A 13,243-nucleotide genomic window follows, 5' to 3' on the forward strand; every position below is an offset into this window, starting at 1 on the left:
CCTCCCAAAGGGGCCTCTAAAAAATGCTGCTGCTGCTGTGTGTGTGTGTGTGTGTGTGTGTGTGTGTGTGTTAAAGTTTAGTGCAATGGTCTTCCCAGCTTCTACTTACAGCTCCCTCTCTCCCTAGGTCAGGGCCAGGCATCGATTCGGTGTCAAACACCAACTTTTCCTCAGCCTTCACTGAGGCTTGCACTCCTCACACAGTCAAGGTTGTCTTGCCGCCTCTCTTAAGAGGAGCTCTTTCCCAGGCCAGGCAGCACCTCGGTCCCTCACAAAAGGAGACTGCAGGTGGGCCAATCCCACCAGTTCACCTGGCATTTCTAGACACACCCACCCTCTTCCCATTCCCCCACTTCAAGTGCCTATACCAAGTGGGTGCAAGGAGCAGATCTGTGTTTAAATAAGATTAGACTGGCAGCCAAGGACAGGATGATTTAGCCTGCAGCAGAATCTTCTGGAGCACTTGTTAAAAATACAGACTCCTGGACCCTACCTGGATAGTGTCATTCACTAGGTCAGGGCAGGGCCTGAGAATCTGCATTTTAAACTCCTGCATGTGTCCCACCCTCACCTCCACCCCCATGATTCTGATGCATTGACTGTCAGACCCGGCTGAGAGGGGAGCAAAGCTGGAGGTCAGGAGGTCAGTGTGGAGCTTACATTGTACAGGAGAGATGCCTGAGACCCTCAGCAGAGAGGAAGGGAAGGAGACGGACACCAGGCACACAGTGTGGAGGTAGAGGAAAGGAAGCCGGGAGGGAGTGGGGTCCGTCGCTCCCTGGTCTGCATCCAGGCCGGAGCCCACTTTTCCAGCAGGATGTGTAGGGAGGGGGCCTGGGCTGTGTCACCTCCTTCTGGCTCCAGCTGGCTCCGCTCTCCTGACAGCAGCTCTCTCCCTGGGGACAAGCCAGGGCCACTCCCTGGGAAGGCTCAGGTTACAGCTGTGCCCTGGCCTCAAACTCGGCCTCTGCATGGCCCTGTCGGGTAAAGTTACCAAATGCGAAGTGTGACAGATTCCTGGAGGAGGACAGAGCGTGGAAACCATGGCTGATCCCAAAGTGTTTTCTTTTATGTCCCAAACCCACTTGGGGATAACAACGGCACCTGACATTTCCAGAACCGTCTGCTGGGGGCTTTAAAAATGCCTTGCCTACATGGGGATCGTGATCCTGGGACTTTTTTTTTTTATGTACATAATGGATTGTCACATACAAGTGTCAAGGTTATTTTTCTTCTTCATCTATTCACTATTTAAGTGGCGGGAGCATTAATCTCATTTTATAGACATGGATCATTTCTGGATATAAATGGCTCCCTAGTGTTAGAGATTCTAACTTGAAGCTCCTCTTTTCTTTCCTTTTTTTCTTTTTTAAAATTTATTTATTTTTTGGCTGCGTCGCATTTTTGCTGCCGTGTGTGGGCTTTCTCTGGTTGTGGTGAGCAGGGGCTACTCTTCATGGCGGTGCATGGGCTTCTCATTGCGGTGGCTCCTCTTGTTGCAGAGGACCGGCTCTAGGCGTGCAGGCTTCAGTAGTTGTGGCACACGGGCTCAGTAGTTGTGGCTCGTGGGCTCAGTAGTTGTGGCTTGCAGGCTCCGTAGCTGTGGCTCACGGGCTCTAGAGTGCAGGCTCAGTAGCTGTGGCTTGCAGGCTCAGTAGCTGTGGCGCACGGGCTTAGTTGCTCTGCAGCACGAAGCCCCTCTTTTCTTACAGAGCTGTCTCATTTGTGTTAATGAGGGCTGTTATTTGTGGGCGGTCCCTGTGGGCCTTAGAGAACCATTTTACCCAGGGAGCCTCACCTGAGAAGTTGCCTCCAGCTGGCTTTGTGTTCATCCAGAGCACCTGGTTCAGGCTTCCGCCCAGAATGGCAACTTCGTAAATACTGCTGATCCTACCCTGGATCTAGACTTCACCAAGGGAAGCCGCCCTGTGCCTTTAGTCCAAAGACTTCACGGAGATAATGGGATCCTTCCACAGACGAGGTAGGAAATGGGGGTTAGGGTCAGAGGGATTACCTCAACTTCCTAGAGAAAAGTATCGTGGCAAAGTTTGTGTTGAGGCTTAATTGGGAGGCGCAATATCAAGGCATCCAGGGTGAGGGGAAAGGAAGGAAATGTAATGATGCAGCCTTGAGCTTGGTCACGCAGGATGTCTTCCAGACAGGCCAAGGAGATCCGTCCACAGCTCAGAGTAGGAGGAGGAAGAAAAAGGACTTTATCTGCGGGCTCCTTCCCATCTCCTGTCTTTCTCTGGTCACAAGATTCTCTCCATGGCATGTTAATTCCTCCGCAGTTCTGACTGTGTTACCTGTCTCCCGTAAGCAGTCATCGGGGAAGCTGGACCCCGGACCCCACGCTTCATTCATTCAGATTGGGCTTGGTGTCAGACAAGTTAAAAACATGCAGAAGCCCAGTGTTCACCCAAGGTTATTAGCGGTAGCTGCTGAAGCCAGAGGACAGGTGGGCGAGCAGACCTGCGAGACACATAAACTGAGTTTGGTTCGGTGATAAACAAGGAGTTAGGGATTAAAGAAAAAAAAAAGTTAGGCTTCTTGTTTGTTTGTCTTTCCACTGAAACTTTGGCCCTACTAGACCTCCAAGTGACATTTACAACTTACTCCTCTCTTGAGACTGACATCTGCCTTTAGCAACATATGACAGTGGAAAGGAGAGTCCTGGAGAAGTAGGGGAAAAAGATTCAAATGTCCTCATGTCCCAGACTACCCCACCTCATTTCTTTGCCATGCTCTACTACTTACTGTGTGACCTTGTGAAAGCCACTTAACCTCTCTGAGCTGGTATGGCAATTTCATGAAGGTCAGCATAATGCACACAACACAAGGTCCTTTAGAGAAGTGAGTGAAATAACAGATGCATAAGCATTTTGAAAACTCTGGTGTGCTCTCGAAGGCAACGGGCTCTTGTTAGCACTCCCCTCTCTTCCTGCAGCCCCACCTACCATCCCTCTTGAGACACTCTGGCTTTTCTCTGGCCTTCCTGGGCTTGGTTCCAGCTGCGTTTCTAGCAAGAATCTCTTCAGTTCTGGCCCCAACCCCATTTGCTCCTTCAAGCTCATCTATCCCTTGAAACAACCTCGCCTTGGCACTTTATGAGGGAGAATTCTGACATTCATATGAGCGATCCTACTCTTTTAGCTATAATGGTTTGCTAGAGCAACGATTGCACAATTTCACAATAAAAGGAGCTTTCTTTTCAAACAATGAGTAAGCTCTGCACAAGTACTAACAAGTCGGGAACCATAACAACTTGCATGGGAAAAGCGGGTCTGACTGTATCCCGGAGTCTCTATATTCGGGCTCAAAAGAAATGCAGGTTAGCTTGTTTGTTTCACTGCTAAGCCTTTTCTCGCTCAACACCTTTTCCTTCGCATTGTCTCATTTTAGCCTCCCAATGACCCCTATGAGGTAGGAAGGGCACCTCCATTTTTACAGTGGAGGATAAAAAAAAACCCGAGTGATTTTTCCCAAGGTCCCAAACAGCCAGTCTGAGGTCAGATCAAATGAGAAACTGTGTCTTTTAGTTCCTAGTATTTTCTGTTGAATATTGCTGCCATCATTTTCACCTGTCCCTCTTCCCTTTATTCTTGATTTTCACAAGAACTTCTGTCTCCAGGGAAAGCGTCCTGGCTTCTAGCAGGTGCTTGTGTTCTTGGTAACGTGATTTCTTTGATTCACCAAGAGAGTCAGTTGCAGAACCGTGTGGTCACTAGAGACCACCCCAAGACCACACGGCCAACCTCCTCCCTTGAGCTCAGGGGAGGCCTGAACCAATGTTTCCTAGCTGGTTGAGGGAGCCTCGGGGTGCCATGACCTGCCCCAGAGTTCAGAGCTGAAGAAAGGCCCAGGGTCACCCTGAACTCAACCTCATGTTTTGGGGCTCCCCTCGTGGGAGTCTGAGGCTTACCCTCCACCTCCATCCCCAGAGGCTTGATGGCCAGATGGGGGACCTCCAGATCTTTTATTATGCTGAACGTGGTTCTGCTGGTTTGTTTTTCTCAGGGGACTGTGCAAGATGGTGGCATTCTGAGAGGGAATCTGGGGGATGGAAGTGGAGTGAGCATGGGCTGGAGAGGTAGAAAAAGAGGTTGGGAGAGGAACTTCAGAGAGGGGGCAGAGATGCTAAAGGGGATGGACTGTGGCTGCGTGGTGTGCATGTACCCTTCTTTGCTTCTCCATGAAAGCTTCAGTCAGATTTTTGTTACTAGTTGGTGCTTTTGGAGTTAATGGGGGGCGGGGGGAGTGGCAGAAGTGGGATGGGACTGGTTGGGCATGAAGGGAAGCAGGGGCCGCCCAAATGTACTTAGTCACAAGCAGGTCACACATGGAGGATTTCATCACAGAAGAGGGGGTCTGTGGCTGGCCTAACTCATCAGGGCATCCGTTTCCAAATCTGAAGATAAGTGTTTATCAAGAATTCTTCCTTTATGCCTATTCCAAATCATTCCTCTTTTAGCTCAAATTCAAATCCATTTCTTCTGGTTTGGCTCAAGCTGAATCCTTGCCAGTGTCCTAAACTTTGGCTGACAACATCCAGAACTGTAGGGAAAGGGGTAGCTGGCAAAGGAAGAAGGCTCTGGCCAGAATCAGTGGAAACCGTGGGCCAAGCAGTTTGGGAAAATGAATTGCCCTAGTACAGAGGCTAGGACTATAGCCATAGGAAGGTGCTGCTATTGTTCTGCAGCAAAGATAGTGAACACTTTCCACTTGGTGAAACAAATTATAAGGAAATTCAGAAACACCTGGCCCTTCCAGTGGTGTAAATTCCAATGTTAACGGACCCCAATCTGAAGCAGCCATAGACATTAAGCACAACGTGGAATACTGGCATTCATTGTTAGTCCATGTGTATCCAAAATTTGTCAAGCACTGTTGAATGTCCTCAGCCCTCTCCTATCTCACATGTAAGTCCATCTTCTGTCTTTACAGTGTGATAGCCAGAGATAAGCCCATGTCTAACTTTCTCAGCAGTGAGGCTCTTCCTTTCTTGTTAACACAGCCCCACCTTGTTAGGCTAAGGGTGTTTTGTGTAGAAACCCACCAACTGCTTGTCTCAATCCACTCAGCTGCTATGACAAAATACCACCGACTGGGTGGCATATAAACAATAGAAATTTATTTCTCACAGTTCTGGAGGCTGGAAGCCTGAGATCAGGGTGCCAGCATGGTCGGGTGAGGACCCTCCTCCAGGTCAGATTTCTCTTTATATCCTCACATGGCAGAAGGGGCTAGGTTATCTCTCTGGGGCCTCTTTTATTAAAAGGGCACTAATCCCATTATGAGGGCTTTGACCTTCCAACTGAATCACCTCCCAAAGGCCCCACCTTCTAATACCATCACACTGGGCTTTAGGATTTAACATATGAATTTCGGGGGGCACATTCAGACCATGGCAGTGCTACAACTTGCAAACCTAACTAGTGTCTGCCCCTATGCAGGGCTCCACCTATAGAGATAACTAGAGGTTTTGCTGTGTATTTTTTTTAAATAAAGATGCAAATATTTATCCATATTCACATATATTCCTATGTAGTATATTAACGTATCAAAGACAGGGAAGGTAACCAGGTCTTAAATGACTGTATCTATTTTTAAGGACCATGGTTTTTATCAGCCATTTAGATTTCAGGGCACATTTTACTTCTCATTTCATTTGACACATGAGAAAATTGTTGCAAGCTAGTTGAGCTGTAAGGTGAACTTGACTATGATAATGGGACACAGCTCAGCAAAGACAGCAAGGTCAGCTGACCGGTGTTCTGTTCTCCTCTGCATGCTGTATCTACTGACCTGGTTCAGGATCACCTTTTTGTTCTCCAAAGAGCTATTACATTAGCGCCAGGGTGGCTCAGGAATGTCTTTTGTACAATTAACCAGTAAGGATGCCAACAGATGTATGTGGAATGAATGGATTCAAAGAGACTGATTAATATTTGTAATTAATCCTAGAGAACCAACTTTGCATTGAACTATCAGCCTAAATTCCTTTTTTTTCTAAATGGGTCTAGAAATTCCTGGGCGGGTGGGAAAAATACCTTTTATAGAAAATGTCTGTTTAAATCTCCAGTCTGGCTATCTCAACTGTGTTGATCAGGATAGGCTAGATATGCTGTAGTAACAAACAGCCCTCACATCTTAGGATTTATGCAACAAAAGTTTATTTATGGCTCACACCATATCTGAGGTCTGAACAGCTATCCAGAGCAACTATCCTCACATGTTGACTCAGTGTTCCATTCGATCTTAAGGCTCTTCCTTATCAATGCATGTTTTCCTGATTGCCACAGCAGAGAAAAAGCAAGGAAGAGCAAATAAATGGAGGTGGCATGCGTCATATTTAATTTGCAAAAGCAAGTCCCATAGCCACACTGAACTCTGAGCAGGCAGGTGTATCAGATACTGGCTCCTGTAAAAAACAAAACAAAACAAAACAAAAAACCCACTGCAAACTTATGATTTCAATAACACCGTTTATAATTTCTTGGGATTCTGTGAGTTGAATAGGCAACTTCTTTGCTGGTTTTGCCTGAGCTTACTTGTGCAGCTGTACTTGGTTAGATCGGCTGGGCTGAAAAGTCCTAGATGTCCTCATTCACATGTCTGGCATTTCGTGCTGGCTGTTGGCTGGGGTGCCTCAGGTCTTCATGTGGCTTCTCATCCTCCAGTAGACTCAGCTGACTTCCTTACATGTTAGTCTCAGGACAGTGGTCCATGAGGACAAAGGCAAAAGCTGCCAGGTCTCTTGAACCCAGGCTCCAGAACTTGCACAACACTTCCACCACATTCTATTGGTCAAGCAAGGCCAGTAACAAGGCCAGCCCAGATTCAAGGTATGGGGGAATAGTCTCTTGGTGGAAGGAGTTGCAAATATTGTAGCCATGTGTTTGAATCTATTACAGCAGGATACATGAACACTTGATTCTTGTTATTTATGGTAGTAATGTTCTATAAAGTCATTGCAAGTAGAAAATATTAAACCATTGCTCCTAGGGGAAATACAAGGTTAAGTTCCTGTGAGCCTCTGGATACAACATTTTAATCAACTGATCAATAATAATGTTATTTTATGAGAGTACCTATTTAAAGACACCTTACTTAATATATATTGTTGATTCATTAACATTAACTCATGGCCAACAGTGCTATAACTCATGCCTGAGTGAAGCTTATCTAATACAATGTGTTTTCTCCATAAGGCATATCACAGCCTTCATGTCCTTAGAACACTAGACAGCACTTCAGCATTATACTTGGGAATCATTTAAACAGTGAAATCACCAAAAAAAGCACAAAAATGTGGGGAAAAAAGTCACTAAATAACGCCCCCCCCAAAGGATACATGTTTATAGTATAAGAACTGAAACAAGAAAGCTTGTTTTACCTCAGCTGGGAACATGTGTGTCAGCCAACTCAGATGTTTTACCACTCTCCTCATGCCCATGAATGAGCATGAAAGCAACATGAGTATTGATTTGTGGATTACAAATAAATTTTAGTAAGTAGGTGAGTTTGCAAATATGCAACTCACAAATAATGAGGATTATTATACATAGAAGAGGGAAACCAGATTGATGAACAGTGGTGATTCTTTTACACTCATTCATGGGAAAGCAGAAAAGAAATGAACATTGCTGGAGTGCTTACTATATGCTTGCCTTTTACATTTACTATGTCATTTAATATAATAAAACATAATTTAATATAATCTTTTAATATATTGCTGGATTCAGTTTCCTGTTTGTTTGGTTTTTTTCCTGTGATGTCTTTGTCTGGTTTTGGTATCAAGGTACTACTGTCCTCATAGAAAGAGTTAGGAAGTGTTCCTGTCTCTTCTATATTTTGGAAGAGTTTGTGAAGGACTGGTGTTGACTTTTCTATAAACTTTTGGTAAAATTCACCAGTGAAGCCATGTGGTTCAGGGCTTGTGTGTGTGTGTGTGTGTGTGTGTGTGTGTGTGTGTGTGTGTTGGGGGGGGATATTTAATTACCAATTCAACCTCCTGTCATAGGTCTAGTCAGATTTTCTGTTTCTTCTTGAGTCAGTTTTGATAGTATCTTTCTAGGAATTTGTCCATTCATCTAGGTTATCTAATTTGTTAGAATACAACTGTTCATAGTATTCCCTTATTTTTATTTAATTTCTGTAAGGTCAGTGTAATCCCTGTCATCCCTGATTTTAATAATTTGAGCTTTCTCTCTTATTTCCTGATCAGTGTAGCTAAAGGTTTGTCAATTTTTTAATCTTTTCAAAAAACCAACTTTTTGTTTTGTTAATTTTTTCCTCTCTATATTTTATTTATTTTCACTTTCATCTTTATTGCTTTCTTCCTTCTGCTTGTGTTGGGTTTCATTTGTTGTTTTTCAAGTTTCTTAAGGTGGAAGATTATGTATTGATTTGGGATCTTTCTTCTTTTAAAATATTTAGTTACAAATTTCCTTCTGTGAATGTTCTTTGTTGTAGCCCATAAGATTTAGTATGTTGTGTTTTCATTTACATTCATATCAGAATCTTTATTCTAATTTCCCTTGTTTTTTCTTTTCTTTCTTTCTTTCCTTCTCTCTCTCTCTCTCTTTTTATTTTTTCTTTTGATCCATTGGTTATTTAGGAATATGTTGTGTAATTTCTACATATTTGTGAATTTCCCAAATTCCCTTCTGCTACTGGTTTATAATTTCATTCCATTGTGGTTGAAGAATTTACTCTGTATGATTTTAACCCTTTTGATATTACTGAGAGTTATTTATAGCCAAACATGTGGGCTATCCTAGAGAAAGATCCATGTGCACTTTAGAAGAATGTGTATTTTGCTGTTGTTGTATAGAGCATTCTACAAATATCTGTTAAGTCTAGTTGGTTTATACTGCTGTTCAAGTCTTCTGCTATTTCGTTGATCTTCTGTCTCATTTTTATATTTATTATTGAAAGTGAGGTTTTGAAGTTTCCAACTATTATTGTTGAATTATCTACTTCTCCTTTCAATTCTGTCTTTTTTGCTTCATGTACTTTGGGACTCTGTTGATAAGTACATATACGTTTGTAATTGTTTTATCTTTTTATAGATTAACCCTTTTATTATTATAAAATTTTCTTCTTTTTCTCTAGCAACAATTTTGTCACATATTAGTATAACATAGTGTAATTAGGGCTTCCCTGGTGGCGCAGTGGTTGAGAGTCCACCTGCCAATGCTAGGGGACACGGGTTCATGCCCCGGTCTGGGAAGATCCCACATGCTGCAGAGTGGCTGGTCCCGTGAGCCATGGCCGCTGAGCCTGCGCGTCTGGAGCCTGTGTTCCACAACAGGAGAGGCCACAACAGTGAGAGGCCCATGTACAGCAAAAAAAAAAAAAAAAAAAAAATAGTGTAGTTAATTTGTGTAATGTTTTATCTGATATCAGTATAGTTACTCCAGCTCTCTTTTGGTTACTGTTTACATGGTATATCCTTTCCATTGTTTTACTTTCAACTTATATGTGTCTAAAATTTGTCTCTTATAGAAAGCATATAGCTGTATCATGTTGGTTTATTTTTATCCATTCTGCCAATATCTGCCTTTTAACTGAAGTAAGTGTTAATTTCATTGAAGATCTTTTGTATATGATGAGTCAATTCTCTCTTGCTGTTTTCAAGATTCTCTTTTTGCCTTGGCTTTTGACAGTTTGATTTTGATGTGTCCAGGTGTGGGTATTTTGAGTTTATATTACTTGGAGTTTGCTGAGCATCTTGAATGGGTAGATTGATGTTTTTCATCAAATTTGGGATGTTTTTAGCCATTATTTCTTCAAAGGTTCTTTTGCCCTTTCTCTTTTCCTTCTGAAACTCCAATTATGCATATGTTGGTACACTTAATGGTGTCCCACACATGTCTTTGAGGTTCTATCCATTTTTCTTCATTCTTTTTCTTTCTGTTCCTGAGACTGGATAATTGCAATTGACCTATCTTCAAGATTGCTAATACTTTCTTTTGCCTGCTCACATTGTCTTTTGAGCTCCCCTAGTGAATTTTCCATTTCAACATCAGAATTTCTATTTGGTTCTTTGTATGTATGTATGTATGTTTATGAAATTTCTATCTCTTTATTAATATTCTGTATCTGGTGATACATAATTCTTATACTTTAGTTCTTTTGGTGATATATAATTCTTATACTTTAGTTCTTTAGACATGACTTCTTTTAGTTCTTTGAATATATTTAAAATAACTGATTTAAGGTCTTCATCTAGTAAATCCAATATCTGGACTTCTTCAGAGACAGTTTCTATTGATTGCTTTTTCCTGTGTATGGACTGTACTTCCTTGCTTATTTACTTGTCTGGTAATATTTTGTTGAACACTAGATATTTTAAATAATATAATGTGACAACTCTGGAAATCAGATTTTCCACCCTTCCCAGGTTTGTTTTGCTGCTGCTATTTGGTGTTGTTTGTTTGTTTAGTGGCTTTTCTGAACTAAGTCTGTTTTCTTTGTTAAGTTGGCCACTGAAGTCTCTGCTTAATTGGCTTAGTGGTCAGCTAATGATTGCACAGAGATTTCTTTAAATGCCTAGAACTAATAAGTCTCCCAGTCTTTGCTGAGGACTCTGTGTGAATGTTGAAGCACACCTTCAATACTAAGCCAGGCAGTTGACAACTCTGTCTTAGCCTTTACTTCCTCCTTTTTCAGAGCTTCAAGGTCAGCCAGAGGTGAGACTTTAGGGCCTTCTCAGGTATTTGCTGAACCTGTGCACAGCCCAACATATGCACATGACCTTGTAGATTCCTGAGAATGTGTCAGGGTTTTTCAAAGCTCCTATAAACATTTCATTCCACAGTTTTTCCTTTTAAACTTTTTGCTTAGCTTATTGTTTGGCCCACTGTTACCATTGCTTTAGGTAGCCGTAAAGTTAAATAATTACCTCTAATTGTTGTCAACAAACATATCAGAGTAAAAGGCTTTTCACACTGAGTGAGCTCCAAGGTAGGTCAAATAGAGATAGCCTTGCCAGTGGGGTTTTTCAGAAAATCACCAGACAACTCAAATAATGACCATTCTCTGGGAATGAGGTTTTAAAGGTGCTTCAATCCTGTTTTGCCCACTCCAGTGGCTGGCAGGTTTCTAGTTTTCACCACGATTGGAAGCTTTTGGTTTTCAAGGTCACCATGGAGCTGGAGAGGGGTCATGTTAAAATGTCACAAAGTTTGCTGTTCTTACTGAGATCCAGTGGTTTTTCTTGAATAAATACCTATGGATTGAATAAATAGGCTAACCAAAACACCTTTTGTTAATTTTCAGAGTTTTGGAAAGAGTTGATTCTGACCATTTTGGCAAGTTTTCTCATTGTTTTTAATGGAGGAAAGAGTTTTTGAAGGTCCTTTTTCATTCATGTTCCTTGGTAGCTATTTTGATCCTTATTACAGCAGTTAGGATTAGGTTCATATACATGTGACAAAAAACCTGAGTTAACAGTGGCTTAAATACACAGGTTGTATTCTCTCGCATTAAAATTTAAAAATAAGTTCAAACTGTTCAGGGACAGCAACTTCTTTCAGCTTTCAACTCTGCCAGCCCTAGAATATGGCCCTCATTTTCTTTTCTTTTCTTTTTTTTTAACTATATATAATCTAGGTATATTATGTATAGCATACCTACAGGTGCACATATGTAAACACACATACATTGTTAGGGTTAAGCTTTGGGTTAGGGTTTTTGTGTCTTGAAGGCTTGCATTGTGCAATTTCTCGGTCTGTTTTCCAGATGATCCCCCACCTCAGTTACATCGTTTGCAAATCAGTGTTCTCTCACATTCGCTCCACTGCCTTTTCGTTGTGCAGATACTTTGCCTGTGCCATCGAAAACCCTTTTCCATTGCCTGGAGCCCCAACTGGCTTTATTGTGCTGCTGTTTCCCTTGCCCAAGGAGACCGATCCACAGACATGTTTCTTAGACTGAGGTCCAAGAACGTACTGCCTATGGGTTTCTTCTAGGCCTGGCCTGGCTTTAAGTTTTACGTTGCAGTAGTCGATTTAGTGTCAGGTTCTTGTTGTAGGTGGTACGAGAAAGGAATCCAGTGTGATGCTTGTGCATGGAGCAGTCCAGTTTCCCCAGCACCATTCATTGCACAAGCTATCTTGTACCCATGGGACCTTCTCACCTCCTTTGTCAGAGACGAATTGACCACACAAGCGTGGCTTTCTCTCTGGGCTCTCTGTTCTCTTCCTTGGATCTATGTGGATGTCTTGTGTGCCAATACCATGCTGTATTAATGATGGTAGGTTTGCAGTCTAGTTGGAAATCAGGCAGCATGGGACGTCTGAAATCTGCACTTCTTTCTGAAGAGCATATGGACACTCTCTAGGTTCTTTTGTGTTTCCAGACACATTTCGGAATTCTTGGTTATACTTGTCTGAGAAAGTCTGTGGGTATTTTGAGAGGAATGGCATCCACTCTATGGATTGCCCCAGGGGCATGGAATCATTTGCACAAGACGGACTCTTCTGACCTATGAGCATCACCTATCTTTCCATGTTGGGTGTGTGTTGTCTTCATTTTCTTTCATCGATATGTCTCTCATCCCATTTTCTGAGTTTCGGGTCTTGTAGGTCGTGGGTTAGATGGACTCCTAGGTATTTTCTTTGTGTTGTTACCGTCATTGTCCATGGGGTTGTCTTCTTCCTTTCTCATTCGGATAGTTTGTTGTGAGTGTACAGAATGGCAACCGATTTCTGTAGTATCGATGAGGTTTGTACCCTGCAATTGAACTGAGTTTCCTGAGTTTTGTTTTGTTTTCTTTTGGTGGGGGATTGCCTTCAGCATTTTCTGCGTAGAGAATCGGGTCAACTGAAATCTTTCCTCTGCCATCTGATACTCTTCTTTCTTCTTTCCATGCCGTTATTATGGCGAGGACTTTCTCCGCATTTGTGCTCTGCCTTGGTGGGCTCCAGGTCCTCCAGCTGACTAGGGGGGAAGCTTGGCATGGTGCTCCAGGTCAGAGCTGGCAGTGCTGAGCTCTTTTCATAGCCCAGGATTGGGCCCCATGGACCTCTGGGACCTGGTTCCAGACAACCCTCCATGGGCCCTCATTTTCATGGTCTAAGAAAACTCCTTAGCTCCAGCAGTCATATCTGCATTCCAGGAGACAAGAAGAAGGAAGAGGTGAAGAAGAGCACACGCCCTTCCTTTAAGTATGCTTCCCAGAAATTGCACATGATATTTTAGAAGGTAGTCACATAGCCACACCCAGCTACATGGG

Source organism: Phocoena phocoena, chromosome 1 (assembly GCF_963924675.1).
Source record: "Phocoena phocoena chromosome 1, mPhoPho1.1, whole genome shotgun sequence".
NCBI classification, from domain to species: Eukaryota; Metazoa; Chordata; class Mammalia; order Artiodactyla; family Phocoenidae; genus Phocoena; species Phocoena phocoena.